Consider the following 26037-nt stretch of genomic DNA (forward strand, 5'->3'; position numbering starts at 1 on the left):
AATTGTTATTTGACATTTAGCATATTAAATATTAAACTGTCTATTTTCTCCCTGATTTTTATAATAATTTGCTATTTGTCATTGTTTGTTTCATAATTAAATCATAATTATTGTATGCTTGTTGTCTTATAACTTTATATTAATTATTGCATTTATTAGGGAAATTTCTTCTATAAGAATTGGTAAATGGATATATTGGAGGATCGGGTTGTACGCCGCAACAAACTTATTAAAAGTCAATATTTGGGAGATCGGATTGCACGCCGCAATAGACTAATTAAAAGTCAATAATTGGGGGATCGGATTGCACGCTGCAATAGACTTATTTAAACGTAAATATATATACTTGATTAAAAATAATTATATGAGAGGATTGAAAATGAATATATTGTGAGAGCGGGTTGCACGCTGCAACAGAATTGAATGTGAATATATTGTGAGAGCGGGTTGCATGCTGCAACGGGAATTGATGGAAATGATAATTGGTTATGACTGCTGAGTTGGGTTCAATTATTATAAATAAGTTACCTGATTTAATTTTATTATCTGTTGTTGTTACTAATATTGCGTACATGTTAATGTAAGTGACCCGCCTTAGCCTCGTCACTACTTCGTCGAGGTTAGGCTCAGCACTTACCAGTACATGGGGTCAGTTGTACTGATACTACACTCTGCACTTCTTGTGTAGATTTCGGAGTTGGTCCCAGCGGCGTGCCATAGACTTGCTCGGATTTCAGCTACTCGGAGGAGACTTGAGGTATAACTGCACAGCATCCGCAGTTCTGAAGTCCCCGTCTATTTTACTTTAGCTGTGTGTTTATTTCCATACAGCTTTAATCTATTCATACCTTTATTTGTATTTATTCTAGAAGCTCGTGCACTTGTGACAACAATTCTGGGATGGTATTTAGACACCGTTATTTTTTATGGATTACTCACTATATTTCAGACTTTACTTCCGCAATCGTTCTTTGTTATTAATAAATTTAAAAATAATTTTAAAAATTGATAATATTATTCTAACTTTGGCTTGCCTAGCAAGTAAAATGTTAGACGCCATCACGGTCCGAAGGTGGAAATTTCGAGTCATAACAGTTGGTATCAGAGCACTAGGTTACATCGGTCTCATGAGTCACGAGCAAGCTTAATAGAGTCTGAAGGATCGGTACGGAGACGTCTGTACTTATCTCTCAGAGGCTATAAAGTTTAGGAACAATTTCACTTCTATTCTACTCTGTCATGCGATTTTATTCTATCATTAACGATTGAACTCTTCTATTCTTGTCCTCTCACAAATGGCGAAAACACACACCGCGTCTACAACCGGACAGGCGCACCTGTTGTAGAACCTCGGGTGGATCTTTAGGAGGAAGTTCCAGTTCGGAATGTACCAGCTAGAGTAGTTCAGGTCCTGGAAGGATTTATAGCCACTCCAATAATTCAGGACGCTCTAGTATGGTACATTTCCAGTGGCACCAGCCGTCTCACAGGCTGGGGGAGGAGCACCAACTCCCACTACTCCCGCTCCGGAGCAGATGGCTATCCAGAATCAGGCTCCAGCAGCCCCACCAGTTGGGGTAGTTCAGCCAGTTATTGCAGCACAGACCGGTGATAGGCCCGCTATGTCTTTTGAGGGCTTATTGAGGCTGGATAAGTTTACTAAGCTCTTTCCAGTTCACTTCAGTGGTACACCTTCTGAGGATCCACATGATTATCTTGAACGCTGCCACGAGGTACTGCGGAACATGGGTATAGTTTGATTTTGCTGTATTTCAGATGATGGGTTCTGCCAAGAGGTGGTGGAGAGATTATACATTGACCCGACCAGTCGGATCACCTGCACTTACATGGGACCAGTTCTCTTAGTTATTTTTGAAAAAGTTCCTCCCTATCACACTAAGAGAGGAATTCTGCAAGCAATTTGAGCGTCTACAGCAGGGCAATATGACTGTTACTCAGTATGAGTCCCGTTTTGTGGATTTGGCCTATCATGATCTCCTTTTACTACCTACGGAGGGAGAGAGAGTGCGGAGGTTTATTGAGGGACTCACTCACCCTATAAGACTTCAGATGGCCAAGGAGACCGGAAGTGAGATTTCTTTTCAGGTGGCTGCTAATGTCGCAAGTAGGATCGAGATGGTTCTTACACAAGAGAGATGGCAGAGGTCTGATAAGAAGCCTCGTCAGTTCGGTGGTTTCGATGGTGCCTCGTCTGGAGGCAGGGGTAATTTTGGTAGAGGTCATCCTCCCATACCGTTTCATTCAGCACTTCATGCATCTCCCAGTGCTTCAGGGAGTCACGATCTTATTATGCCTTACTATGGACAGCTAGCATTTGGTGCACATTCAGCTCCTATAAGTGCACCGCAACTCTAGAGTTATTACAGCAGTTATCCGGCCCATTTAGGTCAGCTTCAGCTTAAGCAGCCATGGCATCAGGATGGATGTTATGAGTGTGGGAACATTGGTCACATCAGGAGGTATTTCCCTAGATTGGCTAGTAATAGATCTCGGTAAGATTCTCGTGCCATCATACCGGCACCGGTTGCTTCACCGTCTGCTCAGTCAGCTAGAGGTAGGGGTCAGGCAGCAAGAGGTGGAGGTCAGGCCATTAGAGGTGGAGGTCAGACCATTAGAGGTGGAGGCCAGCCAGTTAGAGGCAGTCCCAGGGACGCAGTTCAGAGTGGTGGGGCCCAGCCCCGATTTTATGCTTTTCCAGCTAGGCCTGAGGCCGAGTCATCTGATGTTGTGATCACATGTATTATTCTGGTTTGCCATAGAGATGCTTCAGTTCTATTTGATCCAGGATCTACTTATTCCTATGTGTTCTCCTAATTTGCTTCATATTTGGTTGTGCCTTGTGATTCTCTGATTGGTTTAGTATGTGTATCTACACCGGTGGGAGACTCTGTTGTAGTATATCATGTCTATCATTTGTGTGTGGTTACTATTGGTAATCTTGGGACTAGTGTGGATCTTCTACTTCTTGATATGGTAGATTTTGATGTCATCTTAGGTATGGATTGGTTGTCCCCTTATCATGCTATATTGGATTGTCATGCCAAAATAGTGACCCTAGCTATGCCGGGGTTACCTCGGTTAGAGTGGAAAGGAACTCTTGGTCATTCTGCTAGCATGGTTATTTCTTATATTAAAGCTCGGAGTATGGTAGAGAAAGGGTGTCTAGCCTATTTGGCTTATATTCGTGATCCCAGTGCGGATGTTCCTTCTATGGACTCAGTACCAGTTGTTCGTGAATTTTTAAAAGTATTTCCTGCAGATTTGCCGGGGATGCCACCCGACAGAGATATTGACCTCTGTATTGATTTGGTTCCAGGCACTCAGCCCATTTCTGTTCCACCATACCATATGGCCCCGTCGGAGTTGAAAAAATTAAAAGAGCAGTTAAAAGACTTGCTTGATCAGGGATTCATTAGACCCAGTGTCTTGCCCTGGAGTGCACCAGTATTATTTGTAAAGAAGAAAGATGGCTCTATGCGGATGTGTATAGATTTTTGGCAGTTGAAAAAGGCCACTATCAAAAACAAATATCCGCTGCCAAGAATTGATGACTTATTTGATCAGCTTCAGGGTACCAAGTTATTTTCGAAGATCGATTTGAGGTCTGGTTACCATCAGTTGAAGATTAGGGCATCTGATGTCCCAAAAACAGCTTTTCGGACTCGGTATGGGCATTAGAATTCCTAGTGATGTCATTTGGGTTGACAAATGCCCTAGCATCATTTATGGATTTGATGAATCGGGTGTTCAAGCCTTATTTGGATTTTTTTGTGGTTGTATTCATTGATGATATCTTGATTTACTCCAGCAGTCGAGAGGAGCATGAGCAGCATCTTCGAAGTGTGCTTCGCACTTTGAAGAATAATCAGTTATATGCCAAGTTTTCAAAATGTGAGTTTTGGTTAGACTCAGTAGCCTTTTGGGGCATGTTGTATCGGCAGAAGGCATAAAGGTGGATCCTAAGAAGATTGAGGCTGTTCAGAATTGGCCTAGACCTACTTCAGTTACAGAGATCCGGAGTTTCCTGGGTTTAGCAAGTTATTATCGTCGGTTCATGGAAGGGTTTTCATCTATAGCAAACCCATTGACCAGACTGACCTAGAAAGGTGTCCCATTCAGATGGTCAGACGAGTGTGAGTTGAGTTTTCAGAAACTCAAGACTGCTTTGACGACGGTGCCAGTGTTGGTATTACCCAGAGGTTTAGGATCGTATACAGTATATTATGATACATCTCACATTGGGCTTGGTGCAGTATTAATGCAAGATGGCAGGGTGATTGCATATGTGTCGCGTCAGTTAAAGGTTCACAAGAAAAATTATCCTGTTCATGACTTAGAACTGGCAGCCATTGTTCATGCGCTAAAGATTTGGAGGCATTACCTCTACGGTGTCTCGTATGAGGTATTTACTGATCATCGTAGCCTTCAGTACCTGTTCAAACAAAAAGATCTTAATTCGAGGCAGAGAAAATGGTTGGAGTTGTTGAAAGACTATGATATCACCATTTTGTATCACCCCGGAAAGGCCAATGTGGTGGCCAATGCTTTGAGTAGAAAGGCTGTGAGTATGGTAATTCTTGCGTATATTCCGGTTGGTGAAAGGACATTAGCTACAGATGTTCAGACTTTGGCTAATCAGTTCATGAGGTTAGATGTTTCAGAACCCAGTCGGGTTCTAGCTTGCACAGTCACTCGGTTTTCTTTATATGAGCGCATCAGAGAGATGTAGTATGATGATCCTCATTTACTTGTCCTTAAGGACACGGTGCGGCACGGTGATGCCAAATAGGTTGCTGTGGGGGAAGATGGAGTTCTGCGAATGCAGGGTCGTATTTGTGTGCCTAATGTGGATGGGCTTCGTGAATTAATTCTTGAAGAGGCACGCAGTTCCAGGTATTCTATTCATCCAGGTACCGCCAAAATGTATCAAGATTTGAGGCAACATTATTGGTGGAGGAGAATGAAAAAGGATATAGTTGCATATGTAGCTTAGTGTCTGAATTGTCAGCAAGTTAAGTACGAGCATCAGAGACCTGGTGGTTTGCTTTAGAAGTTAGAAATTCCTAAATGAAAGTGGGAGCGTATCACTATGGATTTTGTTGTTGGGCTCCCACGAACTCAGAGAAAATTTGACGCAGTTTGGGTCATTGTGGATTGGTTGACCAAGTCAGCACATTTCATTCCAGTGGCAGTTACCTATTTTTCAGAGAGCTTAGCTGAAATTTACATTCGTGAGATTGTCCGTCTTCACGGTGTGCTTGTTTCTATTATTTCAGATCGAGGTACGCAGTTTACCTCACACTTCTGGAGGGCTGTACAGTGTGAGTTAGGCACACGGGTTGAGTTGAGCACAACATTTCATCCATAGACAGACTGACAGTCAGAGCGCACCATTCAAATATTGGAAAATATGCTTCGCGCTTGTGTTATAGACTTTGGAGGTTCTGGCAGCCTGGCATCGCAAATGCGAGCCTTGTCTCGTAAATGCGGAACTTTTATCCGCAGATGCGAAAATGACTGGGCAGAGCCCATAAATTCAGAAGTCGCCATTTTTACTCATTTTTGAGGTTTGAGTTTCAGATTTTGGCGATTCCAAAGAGATTTTTCACGACTTTGAATTGGGTAAGTGTTCTATAATCAAAAGTGATTATATTATATAAATCCATATCTATATTCATCATTTATTTCGGATTTAGATGGAACAAATTGGATTTTTTATAAAATCTTTCAAAAAAGAAAAATTTAGATTTGAAGGTCTATTTGACATCGGAATTGGATAATTTTTGTATGATTGGACTCGTAGCGGAGCGGGTGTTCGGATTTCGCGAGTTTTTCCGGGATTTGAGACGTGGGCCCCACTGTCGAATATTTTAATGAATTTCGTATTTTTATACGAAAAATTAGTAGATTCATATGGAATTAATTCCTATGATTCGTATTAAATATATCGAATTGTTTGTGAATAGATTTGAAGCTTTTGGAGACAAATTTAAAAGTAAAATCTATGGTTGAGTAATTGATTGGAATTTACAAAACGAGGTAAGTGTCGTGGTTAAGCTTGACTTGAGGGAATAGAATCCTTAAACTATTTGTTATGTGAAATGCATGTGAACGGCGTATAGGCGAGGTGACGAGTGTCTATACGTTGTCAAATTAATTATTTGCATAATTACTTGAAAAATCATAAACCATTTTAAATCACGAATTAATTATTATAATAATTGTGTCTCTCCTATTCTTTGTCAAATATTAATTCTTGACTTCCTGCATTAATTATCACATGCTATTTGAATTATATGTCTTAATTGTTATTTGACATTTAGCATATTAAATATTAAACTGCCTATTTTCTCCCTGATTTTCATAATAATTTGCTATTTGTCATTGTTTATTTCATAATTAAATCATAATTATTGTATGCTTGTTGTCTTATAATTTTATATTAATTATTGCATTTATTGGGGATATTTCTTCTATAAGAATTGGTAAATGGATATATTGGAGGATCGGGTTGCACGCCGCAACAGACTTATTGAAAGTCAATATTTGGGGGATCGGATTGCACGCCGCAATAGGCTTATTTAAAAGTAAATATATATACTTGATTAAAAATAATTATATGAGAGGATTGAAAATGAATATATTGTGAGAGCGGGTTGCACGTTGCAATAGAATTGAATGTGAATATATTGTGTGAGCAGGTTGCACGCTGCAACGGGAATTGATGAAAATGATAATTGGTTATGACTGCTGAGTTGGATTCAATTATTATAAATAAGTTACCTGATTTAATTTTATTATCTGTTGTTGTTAATAATATTGCGTACAGGTTAATGTAAATGACCCGCCTTAGCCTCGTCAGTACTTCATCGAGGTTAGGCTCAGCACTTACCAGTACATTGTTACGACCCAAAATCCATTAAGGCTGTGATGGCGCCGGACACCACTGTCAGGCAAGCCAACCATAATCAATTAACTTAATTACCCATTTAGTATTTTTGAAATCAAAATTTCTTCAATGAAATAATAAAGATAGAACTCATAGAATAAATGATAATTACTTTTAGCAACTAAATTTCTAAATAATTCACAACCATTCCCAAAAAATTAGATAGGAAAATATAATAACTTAGAAGGAGACTCTGTTGGCTGCGGATTGTAATACAGAATGCAGCTCACCTATGTCCCGACAATCATTAACCACACCTCTGCGCCCACAAGGCCGCTAGACATATATGTACCTGCATAATAAAATGTGCAGCAAGTGTAGTATGAGTACAAAAATAACGTGTACCCAGTAAGTATCAAGCCTAATCTCGAAGAGGTAGAGACGAGATGGCCGACTTTGACACTCACTATGGGTCAATAATATTAAGTAATCATGAAGATAAAAATATTTATGTCAACGTGATTCACAGAATTAACAATAATTTTTATTGAACCAGCAGAAATAATTAAATTCCTTTAATCCCAAAAAATTTCAAATTTATCAATTAGCCTCATTTACATGAATAACAATAATTTCCTTAACAAGAAGAGATAATTAATTCTTTAGATTTCCAATAATTTCCAATTTATCAATCAAATTCCTTCAAATGCAGCAATTCTCAATCTATTAATTAAATCTACAAGCTGCAATTAAAAATAACAAAGTATCATGTAATTATTATTATTAGGCACGATTTCTGCCAAGGTCGTACGACCCGATCCAGAGTGTCGCGTACACTGCCGAGGGATGTGCAGCACAATGCATAGATGTATCTATCCTGCCGAGGCGTTCCACCCGCTCCACAAAAAAGGAGGACATTTTCTTATGTATCTCTGAAATGAGAGTATATTTATTATAAGATAAATTCGGGAGGATGGACAATTTCTCTTAACAATTAATTAATTTAAACAGAACAAAATCAAGTATATGAGATTTCCATCCTTAAATATTTTTATATAACAATTCACAAAAAATATAATTTACACAAATAATTCATGCTTTGAGTCCTAAACTATCCGGACTTTAGCATTAGTAGTAGCTACGCACGGAATCTCGTCACCTCGTGCATATGTAGCCTCCACAATTAGCAACAATTATTACTTTAATTACCTATGGGGTAATTTCCCCATCACAAGATTAGACAAGAGACTTACCTCAATTTGCTCCAATTTAATCCAATAGTAGGTCTGTTTTTACGATTATCCAACTCTGACTGGCTTAAATCTAGCCAAGAATAATTCGATACAATCACTAAAATTTATTGGAATTAATTCCATAAGAAAATGCTAATTTTCCATAAAAACCCAAAATTTAGCTCAAAAATCGTCCGTGGGGCCCACGTCTCGGAACCCGACAAAAGTTACAAAATCAGAACAGTCATTCCGACACGAGTTCAACCATACCAGTTTTATCAAATTCCGATAACAATTCGACCTCCAAATCTTAAATTTTTATTTTTGAAAGATTTTGCAAAAAATGTTGATTTTGTTCCATTTAAATCCGAAATAAATGATGAATATAACTATAGAATCATGAAGTATAATCACTTTCGGATATAGAATACTTACCCAATCCATATGGCAAAAATCGCCTCAAAAATCGCTTCAATCCGAGCTCAATAGCTCCAAATGTGTTAAAATGGCCGAAACCTCAAAATATATCTTTTGTCCAGGCATTTACTCTTCGCGATCGCGGAAATGCTTCGTGATCGCAAAGTACAAACTCCCCCAACTCTTCCAGACATCCTCTTCATGGTCATAATGTTTCGTATAAAACTCCAAATTGCAAATGGTTTAACTTTCTGAAAACTAGACACCAAAGGCTATAACTTTCGTTTGTTGCTCATCTCCCAATTCCTTATAGATTTCTAGATACAAGCTTCCAAGGTCAGCCATGTGCAACAAAGATTTCCAAACTCGTCCCAGACAGCCTATAGTGTATCCACCATAACATTTTGTATACAACTCCAAATGACAAATGGTTTACGTTTCTAGACATCAAGGGCTACAACTTTCATTTTTGGATCATCTCCAAATTTCTTTATAGATTGCGAGATATAAGCTTCCAAAGTCGGGTCAGTGCAACAGGATTTTTCCTCTACGTGATCGCGTAAAGGCTTCCGTGATCGCGATTCACAGTGCCCAAACAGCAAAATTGCTCTTCGCGATCGCAACCATTTGTCCGTGATCGCGATACATACCTCTGTGGCCAAAAACCAGCAACTAAGAATGGCCTAGAAATGGTCCGAAACTCACCCGAGCCCCTAGGGACCTCAACCAAATATACCAACAAGTCCTAAAATATCATACAAACTTAGTCGAAGCCTCAAATCACATCAAACAACGTTAAAACCATGAATCATCCTCCAATTCAAGCTTAATGAAACTTAAGATTTCCAAATTCTACATTCGGTACCGAAACCTATCAAATCAAGTCCGATTGACCTCAAATTTTGTACACAAGTCATAAATGACATAACGAAGCTATAAAAATTTTTGAAACTGGATTCTGACACCGATATCAAAAAGTCAACTCCCTGGTCAAACTTCCAAACTTAAATTCCTATTTTAGCCATTTCAAGCCTATTTTAACTACGAACTTCCAAATAAAATTCCGAACACGCTCCTAAGTCCAAAATCACCATACCGAGCTATTGGAACTGTCAAATCCTGATTCCGGGGTTGTTTTCTCAAAATGTTGACCGAAGTCAAACTTGCCCCTTTTAAAGCCAAATTAAGGAACCAATTATTCTGATTTCAACCTGATCACTTCCAAATTCCGAACCAACTATTCCCGCAAGTCATAAATTAGTAAAAATACATACGAGGAGTCTTATTTAGGGGAACGATGTTCTAATAGACAAAATGAATGGTTGGGTCGTTACATTTTCTCCCACTTAAATATACGTTCGTCCTCTAACGTGCTAAGGACTGTTCCGGAGTTGTCCCAAATCACAGTTTAACACTTCGAGCACCTACCCGTGCTACCACACCCAATTGAGCACATTAGCTCGAGCCAATCTGAAGATTCTCCCCTTTATTTAGGTAATTAAGCCTTAGAGCCCAATTCTAACATCTAGAATTCTCCACCATGCATGTTTCCAATCTACGAACACCGTATCAATCACTACACGATGCACCAATACAGGATTGCATACATTGGTTGAATTTAGACCATGCATTGCACCATTCATATGACCATAATAACATCCTCCAATAACAATAGCCAAAATTCCACGAATCTGATGTCTACAACACACCTCATGGTACATATAAGTCCTGTTCCAACTCTTGAAATGCTTCCACGATGGAAGAAATATGTAGAAATTCACAACCAACTGCCGAGTCAACAAATTATTGAGTTTCTCCTAATGACAAGAATCATTGCCTCATTATAGACCAAATAATGGTATTTGCTCTTTATTATACTTTATATAATCTGATCGCACTGATCCCTGATCCAAAAATCTCGTTTCTCCCAGCATGAACTACTCAGGCAATAAGCCACCTCAGACACAGCAAAAAGCCTCATTAGATGCCACAATGAGATAATAAGCTACAGACTCGATTGCGATACATAAGGAAAACGAACTCTGGGAGGGATTACTCAACCCACGTGACTAATTAAACAGCTGAAAAGGTGTCATGAACCTTCCTCAGAAAATGGGACACAAAACACACACACAAAAAAAAGAATATAGGGAATTGTACTCAACATCACCCTGTTGCGGCGTGCAACCCGATCTAAACAACATACCCGTGACGGCGTGCCGCCTGATCCACACAAAAAGAAACTATAAGGAAATACTTACCAATCTAGAATGCTCATTACTTACAAAATATCCGAATATCGGACACAAGCACGCTAAGTGCATAATACCATCCTTGGAAGGACCGACAATGCCATACGCTACAAAACTCAAGCACAACTAAGGTGCGATATATGATCTGAATCTCGAGAGCCATCCTGCTCATATAACACCATCACTACGCGGAACCTCAACACATAAGAAATTTATCAAGTTGTTTCACAACTCACACGGCACAATGTATTATTACATGAAATAGCTGACGACGAAACAACATCCAACGTCCGAATACTCATCCATAAGGAGCGCTATGCTAAATGAACACATTCGGCCTGATATAGAGTCCATATTCATATTTAAATCCATCCACAGACCTCAAGCCGATTCTGATCGCACCATACTAGGCTAATAACCCTTCAAGGATCCAAAATGACCCTTTTTCCCCATAATACACAAGAACAACCATCATAACTAGAAAAAACTTCCGTAGTCCACGACCAAATGAACCGAGCGCCCTCTAGGCATAAATTCTCAAATTAGCGATATCACCACAATCTTCATACTTGGTTTCAATCTTCACTCAATTAAGTGACTACATGCCACTCTTACACAATCTTTCCGTGGGACACACTTCCACGACCTTCTGCACCAGGTAACAAGTCTTCACATCCATGCCACCTATCACATTAATGTTGTAAAGCATATCAAGAATCCACAAATCAATACACATGGTCTCTTACACCTAACATTGACCTTAGGTGACGCCGAAAATAATACCATCTTACTTTAAACATCTAAATCCTTTTCCTGCTCATCCGAGCTCATGACATCCTTGTCAACACCGAACAGAAATCTTGAATCCTCAACTTTCGAATCCCATGCTACTTAGTGTACTTAATCACGCAAATGCGCAGGAGTACAAGAATTCCATCATAACTCCCGAACCACTAATAAGGTAAACACTTCATCATATAGAAACCTTTTTCTTAACTCATTTCAAGAGAACCATTGCAACACATGACTGAATTCCCATATCCGCAGAAAATACCAACCTCTAGTAGTGGTCTAAACCACTATAACTCTTCCGGGATCCCTCTACACATAACATGCCATAATACTTGAATTCCTCCAAATAAAACCAATTACAGCGGCCATCAAACCACGCACTTACCGCCACAAATCACATGCATAACTCAATGCGCTGAAGGAACTAATCATTGCCACCATCATGCCAATTCAACCATTGTTAGCCGACCCGTCTTTTCTCAATTTATTCTCAACTTGCCTTAGAAATAATAATAGTCCCATTCATTACATCACGAACTCAAATCCGCACTCATCCCGAGTGACCTTCTTTCACGAGACCACGCTGTTTCAAAACCCACAAATCGTCTCATACCCCTCCTTGTGCGCACTTTTACATCTTCAGCTGGTACACCTATTCTGATACTTCTTTTATGAATCCAAAGTTATTTTCTTCCGTTTCTCTAATACTACACCACAACCTGAAGATAATGCAGAGTACTCCAAGCCCCGTTTCATAATCTGCTGCAAAAGCTCGATACTTAACCATACTAAGAACTCGAGATCCTTAGGCACCAGACTTTAAATTTTTGAACCCACTAAGACCGTTATTGAGAGTCACTTGCTCTGACTTGTTTCCAAACATGATCGACTCCAAGGCTCTGCTAGCACATGGACACTTTCTCAAGGAAACACTCGACTATCTCACTCTCCCTGTGCATTACATCTACACAAAGCATAAACTCTGAGTCTTCCAAAAACATGAATATGATTCGATAAGGCCAAATATGGCTCACATTCCCCAAATCCTTTGCTCAAATTACCACTGATGGTTTCTTCGCTTAGTTGCAATGACCCACCAGTACACCGATAACCAGGAACCTCACAAATAGACAACCATGAAATCCAATTGTAGATGGTGGGGCTCTCCCACTTAGCTTGAAGCTACAATTACATAACCATGGAATCCACCGAGATTCTTTCTTCATCATTGACATGATCCTGTACACGCAACTTGCCAAATTTCTCTAAATCCTTCTATTAATCTTTAATAAATACTCTGAACCACTGGCCACATTTACATATTAAATCTCTTACCGGGTAGCAAGTAGAATTCTTTGCAGAGGCTTCGTCAACATCACGCGGCTGCTAACCTGCTCATAGGAGATAACCCACATGTGGAAATTACATGCTGACATATTCCAACGTCGATGCACTGGGTGCAATTACTACGAAATCAGTAGATCATCCTGGGTCCGAGCTCATTCACCAGCTGCACCGGTCCGTTCACTCCTCATGGACGTCAACTAAAGGTGCGACAATACATTCCAATCCAAAGTCATGTTGTATCTTTCTTCATATCAAGCAACTCCCACCTGTCACACCCAATCTTCCTCAATATAGCAGCCAATATTCCAAATTAAGCCCGTAGACCTAGTCACTGTCCACCATAAATCCCAAATAACTTCAAACTTTCCTCAAGCCGTGTAGTTATCCTACCACATAATACATATGCTACCTTGCCACTCTCCCACTTTGGTCAATCATCTTCTTTAAGCAACTACTTGACTTCTATTTTCTTACACTTGGCCTTCTCGGAACCTAACCACCACAAGAGACCTTCCACATGTCCTTCCTCATCCTTCGCTGCCCAGTTGCTGCCTTAACCAAAAATCCGTCTCTGTAGTACTTGAACCAATAGGTCGTTGCCAACTTTAAACCTTTCCGAGGATCATCTTTCTTGAACCATCAATACTAGGAACGCTACTTCAATCCTGAACCACTGCCTACCGCGATCTCTAACAACTGCTTCCCCTACACCAATTCCTAACACCCCTCTATGAAGGCGAGTTGAAGAAAACTATAACACCGGCAAATCTTAACGCATTTAATAAGGCGATGATACCACATCAAAATTGAGAACTCTACCACGCTCGAAAATATCAGGCTTCGTTACTCCATCAACCTCAAATCTGAACATTTATAGTCCGATTGCCTTTTCTTTGCTGGAAATAAAACATGGAACCTCTGAATCATGTATTGGGAAAAATATTCTTTCAAATCGTTTACTACCCTGACACATAGACAGGCATTCTACCATTACATAAACACTGTACGATAACAACGCATGAATCGTCACAACAATCAATGCCAAATCTCAAAACCTTATGTAGTATTGACACTGAACTGAAACGATAGAGCGGACTTCCGCAAAGCGACGACAATAGTCAAATTAATTACACAGCGAGAAGCATACTGCACTACATCTATAGTACCATTAAAAATTTCCTCGATCCCCAATTTATAACAAGAGCTTCGCGTCACATAAGATTGAATAAGAAGGAAATGAAGGCATAAGCCTCAAAGGAATCGAATCGCACGACGAGGAATCAAAAGGGAAGTATTCCTAACAGCCATGTAGCCTCTCGAAGATAAGTACAGACGTCTCTGTACCGATCTGCAAGACTCTACTAGACTTGCTCATGACTCGTGAGACCTAAGTAAACCTAGTGCTCTGATACCATGTTGTCACGACCCAAAATCCATTAGGATGTGATGGCGCCGGACACCACTATCAGGCAAGCCAACCATAATCCATTAACTTAATTACCCATTTAGTATTTTTGAAATCAAATTTCTTCAATGAAATAATACATATAGAACTCATAGAATAAATGATAATTATTTTTAGCAACTAAATTTCTAAACAATTCACAACCATTCCCAAAACTCGGTGTCACAAGTGCATGAGCATTTACTAGGGAATTTAAAATAATAAAATACAGCATCTGTCCAGAATACAAATTAGACAGAAAAATATAATAATTAGAAGGAGACTTTGTTGGCTGCGGATCGTAATACAGAATGCAACTCACCTATGTTCCCACAATCATTAACCACACCTCTACGCCCACAAGGCTGCTAGACATATATGTACCTGCACAATAAAATGTGCAGCAAGTGCAGTATGAGTACGAAAACAACGTGTACCCAGTAAGTATCAAGCCTAATCTCGAAGAGGTAGAGACGAGATGGCCGACTTTGACACTCACTATGGGTCAATAATATTAAGTAATCATGAAGATAGAAATATTTATGTCTACGTGATTCACAGAATTAACAATAATTTTTATTGAACCAGCAGAAATAATTAAATTTCTTTAATCCCAATAAATTTCAAATTTATCAATTAGCCTCATTTACATGAATAACAATAATTTCCTTAACAAGCAGAGATAATTAATTCTTTAGATTTCCAATAATTTCTAATTTATCAATCAAATTCCTTCAAATGTAGCAATTCTCAATCAATTAATTAAATCCACAAGCTGCAATTAAAAATAATAAAGTATCGTGTAATTATTATTATTAGGCACGATTTCTGCCGAGGTCGTACGGCCCGGTCCAGAGTGTCGTGTACACTGCCGAGGGACGTGCGGCACGATCCATAGATGCATCTATCCTGCCGAGGCGTTCGGCCCACTCCACAAGAAAGGAGAACATTTTCTTATGTACCTCCGAAATGAGAGTATATTTATTATAAGATAAATTCGGGAGGATGGACAATTTCTCTTAATACTAATTAATTTAAACAGAAAATAATCAAGTATATGAGATTTTCATCCTTAAATATTTTTATCTAACAATTTACAATATATATATACATATCAAATAATATTAATTAAACAAAGAATACCATTTACACAAGTAATTCATGCTTTGAGTCCTAAACTACCCGAACTTTAGCATTAATAGCTACGCACGGACTCTCGTCGCCTCGTGCGTACGTAGCCCCTACAAATAGCAATAATTATTACTTTAATTACCTATGGGGTAATTTTCCCCTCACAAGATTAGACAAGAGACTTACCTCAATTTGCTCCAATTTAATCCAATAGAAGGACCATTTCCACGATTATCCAACTCTGACTGGCTTGAATCTAGCCAAGAATAATTCGATACAAACACTAAAATTTATTGGAATTAATTCCATAAGAAAATATTAATTTTCCATAAAAATCCAAAATTTAGCTCAAAAATTGCCCGTGGGGCCCACATCTCAGAACCTGACAAACGTTATAAAATCAGAACAGTCATTCCGATACGAGTTTAACCATACCAATTTTATCAAATTCCGATAACAACTCGACTTCCAAATCTTAAATTTTTATTTTTGGATTTGCAAAAATGTTGATTTTATTCCATTTAAATCCGAAATAAATGATGAATATAACCATAAAATCATGAAGTATAATCACTTTTGGATATAGAATACTTACCCCATAGCTCAAATAGAGCTCCATAGCTCCAAATGTGTTAAAATGGTCGAAACCTCAAAATATATCTTCTGTCTAGGCATTTACTCTACGCGATCGCGGAAAATGCTTCGCGATCACGAAGCACAAAATTTTTCAGCCCCAAAATTGCTCTTCGCGATCGCGGATAACTAATCGCGATCGCAAAGCACAAACTCCCCCAACTCTTCCAGACAGCCTCTAGTATCATGGTCATAACGTTTCATACATAACTCCAAATTGCAAATGGTTTAACTTTCTGAAAACTAGACACCAAGAGCTATAATTTTTGTTTGCTGCTTATCTCCCAATTCCTTATAGATTTCTAGATATAAGCTTCTAAGGTCAGCACTGTGCAACAAAGATTTTCAAACTCTTCCCAGACAGCCTATAGTGTATCCACCATAATATTTTGTATACAACTCCAAATGATAAATTGTTTACCTTTCTAGACATCAAAGGCTACAACTCTCATTTTTGGATCATCTCCAAATTCCTTATAAATTAAGAGCTGTAAGCTTTCAAAGTCGGGTCAGTGCAACAGGAGTTTTCCTCTACACGATTGCGAAAAGGCTTCTGCGATCGCGATTCACAGTGCCCCAACAGCAAAATTGCTCTTCGTGATCACGACCATTTGTCCGTGATCGCGATGCATACCTCTGTGGCCATAAACCAGCAACTAAGAATGGCCTAGAAATAGTCCGAAACCACCCCGAAACTCACCCGAGCCCTTAGGGACCTCAACCAAATATACCAACAAGTCCTAAAATATCATACAAACTTAGTCAAGCCTCAAATCACATCAAACAACGCTAAAATCACGAATCATTCTCCAATTCAAGCTTAATGAAACTTAAGAATTCCAACTTCTACATTCGGTACCGAAACCTATCAAATCAAGTCCGATTGAGCTCAAATTTTGCACACAAGTCATAAATGACATAACGGAGCTATGAAAATTTTCAAAACTGGATTCCGACCCCGATATCAAAAAGACAACTCCTCGGTCAAACTTCCAAACTTAAATTCATGTTTAAGCCATTTTAAGCTTATTTTAACTACGAACTTTCAAATAAAATTTCGAACACGCTTCTAAGTCCAAAATCACCATACAGAGCTATTGGAACCGTCAAATCCCGATTTCGGAATCGTTTTCTTAAAATATTGACCGAAGTCAAACTTGCCCCTTTTAAAGCCAAATTAAAGAATCAATTATTCTGATTTCAACCTGATCACTTCCAAATTCCGAACCAACCATTCCCGCAAGTCATAAATTAGTAAAAACACATACGATGATTCTTATTTAGGGGAACGAGGTTCTAACAATCAAAACGATCGGTTGGGTCGTTACATACATGGGATCAGTTGTACTGATACTACACTCTGCACTTCTTGTGCATATTTCGGAGTTGGTCCCAGCGGTGTGCCATAGACTTGCTCGGATTTTAGCTACTCGGAGGAGACTTGAGATATAACTGCACAGCGTCCGCAGTTCTGAAGTCCCCGTCTATTTTACTTTAGTTGTGCGCTTGTTTTCAGACACCTTTAATTTATTCAAACCTTTATTTTTATTTATTCTAGAAACTCGTGCACTTGTGACACCAATTCTTGAATGATATTTAGACACCGTTGTTGTTTATGGATTATTCACTATATTTCAGACTTTACTTCCGCAATCGTTCTTTGTTATTAATAAATTTAAAAATTATTTTAAAAATTGATAATATTATTCTAACGTTGGCTTGCCTGGCAAGTGAAATATTAGGCGCCATCACGGTCCGAAGGTGGAAATTTCGGGTTGTGACATGTAGTAAGACATTGTTCTTGTAATTTTTGTTTTTGATATTATAAAATAGTACTTGGTAAAATATGTGGATTAAGGTAAATTTATGGTCAATTTTAGTTGTCATAATAATTACCACTAAACATATCCTTTACTGGCAATTATTATACTTTTACTGTCAATAACAAAAGATGCAAAATATAAGTTGGATAGCACATTTTTAAGGAATCTTTAATGGCTATTATTATTGCCTCTAAATAAATGCCACTAATAAGTTATTAATTTTAGCGGCAATAATATGGGTCTTTACTAGCATTTGACACAAATGCCACTTGAGGCTTTAGCGACTTTGGATGCAATGGCATTTAATCAATTGCTGGTAAATATTTTTGTTGTAAATATTTTTGTGGCAATAAATATTGCCTCTACAAGTAAAATGTATTGCCACTAAAAGCCTCTTTTGGTGTAGTGTTATACAATATGCTTATTTCATTAATAATTAGTGAATTTCTCTAATCTCTGACTTTTTACAATTTGGAATAGTGGTGGCCTGGTGGATTGGGTAAAGTCTCTACCCATGCTGTTGTGTACGCTCGTCTAATAACAAATGATAAATACTATGGGATTAATGGTAAGTCAATGATTCTCATGTCACAAGATGGTGTAGTTCATTTTAAATTTTCAGGAAGGCTGCACTTACATTTTATTGACTAATTCATATTTTAGGTTTTATTGTCCAACTACGAAGCTTGTGTTGGGAAAAATAATAATCCCGTCCAGAAATAATATCCACGACAAATAATAATACCACAAGAGAGTAATAATGGTACCAACTCTTTTAATGGGTAAAATACAATACCCGAGCGGAGCAATATAACCACTATAATATTACAACTTAGTAGTGTCAAGAGACTACTACAATTTTAAAAGAAATAACACTCCTTATTTAATACAGCTCACTACAATATTACTCACACTCACTATTTATCTCACAGACTACAATCTGTGGATTACTCTCTCTAACTTCTATTGCTTCTCTCTTATTTTGGTGTAATTGAAATGAAGAATGGAGGCCTCTATTTATAGTAAGAGATGCCATTCAACTACTACAAAGAAGATGGATTATTGTTGATTTAGTCCTATAATTTTTCAACGAAGTTAGGCACCTCTCATTTTCTTCAACAAAGCTGTCAACAAAGTTAGGCACCTCCCATTTTCTTCAACAAAGTTAGGCACCTCCCATTTTCTTCTTTATTTTTCTTTAATATAAGCCCCACAAATCTCTCCCTTAATTTTGATTTTTCTTTTTCATTCTAAGACTTGATCTCAATCTCTGAAAATCCTCAAACTTAAGAGACTTTGTAAAGATATCTGCAGCCTGATCATGAGACTTCATATATTTGAGCTTGACTTCCTTCTTGGCAATGCACTCTCTGATAAAGTGATATCTTGTATCTATATGCTTGCTTCGATCACGATACACCAGATTCTTGGCGAGTGCCTGTGCATATTTGTTATCAATACAAATCTTTGTAGCATCAATTTGTAGCAAATTGAGTTCCTTCAATAATCTTCTTAGCCAAATAGCATGACAGGTACATGATGTTGTTGCTATATATTCGTCTTCACAAGTTGAGAGAGTAACTATGAACTGTTTCTTTGAACTCCAAGAAATAACAAAATCACCCAATAAAAATACAAAGCCAGTTGTGCTTTTTCTATCATCAATATCTCCCGCATAATCACTATCACAAAATCCCATAAGGTTGAAATCATTAGAAGAAGAATAAAATAAGCCAAAGTTGATCGTACTTTTTAGGTAACGAAGAATTCTTCTAGTGACTTTCAAATGGGTGGAGGTAGGAGCTTCCATGAAGCAGCTTACTACTCCAACTGCAAAGAGTATATCTGGTCTGGTACAAGTCAAGTACTTCAAATTTCCCACAAGACTTTTAAAAAATTTGGAATCCACATTTTCTCCTTCATCAAACTTGGACAATTTTGTCCCACTCACCATCGGTGTGTTCACAGGGTTGCAATCGAGTATGTTGAACTTCTTCAAGATCTCTTTTGTTTAGCTTTCTTGAGAGATGAAAATTCCATCCTCCATCTGCTTCACTTCTAGGCCCAAGTAGTATGACATGAGCCCTACATCTGTCATTGCGAACTCACGAGACATATCCTTCTTAAAAGCTTCAAACAAACTTGGGTTATTACCCGTGAAAATAAGATCATCAACATAAAGACAAACAAGTAAGATATCTCCATTAGTATTAACTTTAAGGTAAAGAGCATATTCATGGAGACAACGATTAAATCCATTGTCTTGAAAATGCTTGTTGATGCAACTATTCCATGCTCTTGGGGCTTGCTTTAATCCATATAAAGCTTTCTTCAACCGCAACACTTTATCTTCATGGGTTTTAACCACAAAGTCCAATGGTTGTTCAACATAGACTTCTTCTTTAAGATAGCCATTCAAAAAAGCTGACTTGACATCTAGTTGATGGATCTTCCACTTCATTTGCGCCGTCAAAGAGATAAGCAAACGAATCGTCTCCATGCGGGCAACAGGTGCTTATAATTCTTTATAGTCAATGCCTTGCCGTTGCTTGTAGCCTTTAACCACAAGTTGTGCCTTGTATCTCTCCACATCTCTATCAACATTCTTCTTTCCCTTGTATACCCATTTAACTCCAATTGCTCGATGACCCTTGGGAAGTGTTGTTAACTCCCAAGTGTTGTTTTTCTCTATTAACTCGATCTCCTCATGCATGGCTTGTCTCCGCCTTTTGTCTTCAATAGCTTCATCAAAGTTCATTGGTTCACTATCAGCAAAGAGACCATATAAAAAATCAAAATTAGTAACTTCTTCTGTGTCCTCATAGAGTTTTTGAATTCTCCTTGTCCTTTGCGGTTGTTCATTTGAACTTTCTTGAGAAGAGGATGAAGCAATATTTGTTGGAGAAGGAGGTGGAGTTGTATCCTGCACAGGTTCCACGGTCTCTGGTTCTTCTTCATCACCAAAGTATGGAAGAAAATCATATGAATTTTCTTCCTGAGCTTCCCAGTTCCATGCCAATTCTTCATCAAATTCAATATCGCGACTTACCACCATCTTGTCGCTACTTGGGTTGTATAGCTTGTAGCCTTTTGAACTCATATCATAGCCAACAAACACATGCTTGACACTTCGACCGTCAAGCTTCGCTCTCCCTTGATGCGGCACATGAGCATAGGTATGCTCCCAAAGAATCTCAAGGGCTTGACACTTGGCTTTCTTCCACTCCATACTTCTTGAGGGTTTGATCTCTAACATTCTTTATTGAGTGTAGTATTTTATCTTTATGTTTTCCGTGTCATGTATTTTCATTAGTTGTACTAAATTTAAATTAAATAAAGTTGTTATATTTGTGTTTGTGTTGTAGTATTAAAATAACGAAGAACCGGAGAAATAAAAACATAATGCGCATATAATGTAAACAATAAATATTGTTGCAATTATTTACTGAATGTCATATGTACATAAAATACAAAAACAATCAATGCGTCCCACATCATGTATGCTTTAATGCAACTGTTGGCCTGAGGCACATCCTATCCCGCCCGGCTACGCTATCAGGATCATCTTCATCACGTCGCCTCTTTATCGGAGGATGCGTTGTAGCATGATCGTCAGTAGGGCTGGCAGGCTCGGTAGAAGGTATCGTCGGTTCAGCATTAACCTATAGAATAATAAGATATTTTAGTATATAAAATATATATTAGTAATGTACGTGTTAAGTCACAAAAATTTAAATTGTCTTACCATGGTCTCGTCGGGCTCCTGAATATAATCTTCCGTCGTAGCCAGGTCAGTATCGCACAAAGTGGCCTCCGTGAAGGGCGAGGATGAAGCCTTAATAAAAAGAATACATAAAGATATTTATGGCTAATCAATGAGATAAAAACAAATTTAAATTTAATAGTAATATAAACATACCTATGCATGTGAAAGATCCCCAACATCCCTCGATGATGAGCCATAACTCAGTCGGTGCCCACTATCCACATCCCGTGTCGGCCGATCATCAACAACGGTTGATGGGCCTGGAAGATCAGGAAAATATTGATCCCAATCCTCTCGCGTAATGGTTGTGCCCGCTTTCAACAATAGAGCGGATGGGGTCACCTGCGAAGTCCCTGGAGTGAGATGAAGCTAAAGGCTGAATGACGACATGCTGCTGTAAGAGTGGTCTGGCTCATGGAGGTCACCCGGTTGATCAACTCCAACATCCTCAATCGGTGCCTCAACGCCCCCTTGCTAGGGACCACCCCTACATTGTGGGGAACGTCTGCCATGTCGACCACGTTTCGTCCCCATTGGTGGCCCATGACGGTCCTGCTCTGGCATCACATACTCAGCCTCGTATCCTAATCGCTCATCATCTCAGGCTCGCCTCAATAAGCGGAAAGCCAGATAGGTAACCTACCAGCCATACTCGTGCAAAGCGGCTGCTCCCTCGCCGGTATGCTGCTGCATTTGCAGTCCCAACTGGTGGAACAGATGTAGGCCAATTGCCTGCACAACATGTAAAATATAAATTACGGAATGCTAGGTTAACGTTATAAGTAAGTATATCAAATAACATACCAGTGCCTCATGCATCCCGGCGTATGGAACGTATCGACTGCCAGTGCGATAAATGGGATTCCCGATGAAAAGTCGGGTAACGTTGCTGTACCAGCCCATATAATTATGCTTAGTCTCCGTCCGGTCAGGTGGAGGGGGGCGGAATCAGGTCATGTCGCTGGTCCCAAGTATCGATCTGCGCCTATAGCCATGCCATATATGTCTGGTTCACCCTGCAACGATCATCTCGCTGGTAATGTGTGATATGCCAGGGTGGCGGTGGCGGTACAAGCTGCGAGCGGCCAAACTAGCGAAGTACTCGCCTGATGGCATGATGCTCCACAATATCAAGGCACATCAACAGGACGGAAGAGCTCCACATAATTCGGCCAGCCGAGAAATAACCGGGCAAACTAGCTATTAGCTCGTCGCTGTATGGCCTCCAAATGAACTATTAAGTAACAACAGAAAATGTGAGTATACGCAACACATATGAAGTCAGGCCAAGTAAACTTAGTTATACATTTGCCTGTGCGCCCTCCAACAAATCCCTGCACAAGGGGAGATTATGTCGAGCCTCGTACTCTCATCCATATCCCCGCCTATCAACCCACCTCCTAGCTAGAGGGAGAAACGGAGGTGGTGCACCCGGAGCTAATGGTGATAGAGGTGGCTGCAACTGCAGGAACCGCTCCCAGGCCCAAACCTAACATACAAAGTGGACGTAAAATTTAAGGTATATTTTTACTGGGTATGTTATAATGAATAGAGTATTCGAATATGTTTTCACATGTATCAGCAGCAAAAATCTAGCAACGTCACGTTGGGTGCCCATGCTCGCCCGACACATCTGCCTATACAAGTTGCCGAGAACAGCAACACCCCAGCTGTATAGGGTAAATCATCTAGTCGCTCAAGATGATGAAGCAATCTCAAGCTGACTAGGTTCCCCGAAGTGTTCGGGAACAAAACCTCTCCAAACATAAGGAGTAGCAGCAACCTCGTGTACCGGTGAATATGTAGCTCTGGTGTATCGTCTGTGATGTTAGGGTGCAATGCCTCCAAATGTTGTCGGACAGCCGTCAACTGCATATGACTGGCCCCAACCAGTGCAGTCTCCTCCGGTGGTTGTAAACCGGTGAGCCGCTGCAGCATGTCCAAGTACTGCAAACCTGTCTGCTATCTCATGGCATGCGGCAGAGCAACATGGTGTCCATCAACGGGCAGCCCATACATGACTTCCACGTCCTACAGCGTGATGGTGGCCTCGCCAATGGGCAAATGGAATGTGTGCGTCTCCGGTCGCCACCGCTCTATCGGGGCCGTGATCAACGACCAATCGAGTTGCAGCCGATCAATCTCCACAATCCTATAAAAACACGTATCGCGGAGGCGTCTGACTATACGGGGATGGAGAGGGTGGTCCTTGAGAAAGCCCCACATGTCATCTACTCTCCTGGTGCGGAACGTCGAGGCCAGTAACTGTCCCTCCCATATGTGGGACGACCTATGATCGTGTCACGACCCAATTTTTCCTCCGTTGGGTATCGTGATGGCACCTAGTCTTAGGGACTAGGTAAGCCTAACAAAAATTAAAACAACAACATTATTTAATTAGAATCTCTTAAAATTTCCAAAACCGGTAGTACAAGTTATAAGCTCTACAGAGTGTTTGCTAGAAAACTTCTAAATACAACTGTCCAGAAATATGTATAAACAGTGCAAAACGAAAACTGAAAGGTGACTCTGAAGCCTGCGAACGCAGCAGCAGGTTTACCTTGAGTCTCCACAGCCACAGTCCACACAGCTAGCTAACGAACAAGTACATGGATCTGCACAAAACAATCTGCAGAAGAGTAGCATGAGCACACCACAGCGGTGCTCAGTTAGTATCAAGACAAACCTCGGTGGAGTAGTGACGAGAAATAGTCAAGACACCCACTGGTCTAATAAACTGAACAGATATAAGCATATGAATAACAGAAGTATGATATATACATAAAGACTATGCAATATGGCTCACAATACAGTGATGGCATTATAGCAAGAAAAGTATCAGCGGAATATCATGAAAATGATGCAGACAAAGTGAATGGAACACAACCTAAATCCGGAATCACAAATACAGCAAGGATAAGTAATAACTCAGTAATTACAACCGCTTTTACATCAGGTTTTAGTCAACAACTCCACGAGGTACTGAACCTTGGATAATTTACAATCTCACGGGTCTCAATACCTGAACCCTAACACTTGGAAACTTGTGCCCTCATAACACCTCATAACCACACTAACGACTCACATGCCAATAGAGTCATTCTCATATAGAAGGCAAGTGAACAAGGGTGAGAATCTATGCTCAACAATATCAAGAACACCTCTTATCCGATAAGAGTGCTTAACTATGAGTATGCTTATGCAAGTGTCCTAACATAGTCCATACCAGCAAATAAGCATAAGGAAGAAGAAGAACGGACAACACGTAGAGTATTTTCTCACAGCTTTCACAAGATCAAGCTCACACAGGTACGTATACCTCTACACAAATATCAACAACAAGAATGCCCCCAGGCCATAAATCATCACAAATCAATCCCTCACACAGCCCACCTTGTTTCGCCACGTGTGCAATAGTAACATAATTGCCCGCCTTGTCTCGCCACACGTGCATAATAATATTCCCACCTTGTCTTGCCACATGCGCAACCCACACATATATATATCCCACCTTGTCACGCCGAATGTGCAAATATCAATAGTAACAATAGCACGGCAGAAACCTCGTGCAACCCCATAACAACAACCGCACGGTAGAAACTTCATGCATCATAATAATAACAACCACACGGCAGAAACCTCGTGCATCACCACAACAAATACAACAACAACAATGGAAATAATACAAAGTACGACAAGTAAATCAACTCAAGAACTTTTAAATTACAGGAAAAAAATATGGGACCAAATCACAAGGAACAACCACAGTAAAGATTGACAGGCATAACTCAACAAAGGGGAAACTAATGTGTATCAACGATCCCACAATACACATTTCAACAACAGGGAAACTAATACGAGTCAAATAATTCCAAATAAAACAAGTCGACTAAGAAATATGATATCTAAAAATTCTTTTAAGGTTGAGAAATTTCTAAGATTTTTCAATAATTAAATTAAGGATAAGCAGCGGAAAGATAATCATCACCTCAATTAAGACGGAACAAATTATAATATGATACAATAATAATTTCAAACAAAGATATGCAGTTATGAAAAGATAGCATGACAATATAGGAGGTAAAATCTTCAGTTAAGTCAAATAAGAGTCAAATAGGCAATAAGAATGAATCCTGAAAGCAATTAATTCTAATTAAAGCATGTAGAGGTGAAACTAGTAAATAGGAACTTAATCTTATCAAGAAAAACTTCATACTCAGTGAATATAAGGATTTAAGAATCCTAAAAGGCCAACTTTTCACAAATAAGTCCGAGCACGCACTCGTCACC

This window comes from Nicotiana tomentosiformis, chromosome 8 (assembly GCF_000390325.3).
Source record: "Nicotiana tomentosiformis chromosome 8, ASM39032v3, whole genome shotgun sequence".
NCBI classification, from domain to species: Eukaryota; Viridiplantae; Streptophyta; class Magnoliopsida; order Solanales; family Solanaceae; genus Nicotiana; species Nicotiana tomentosiformis.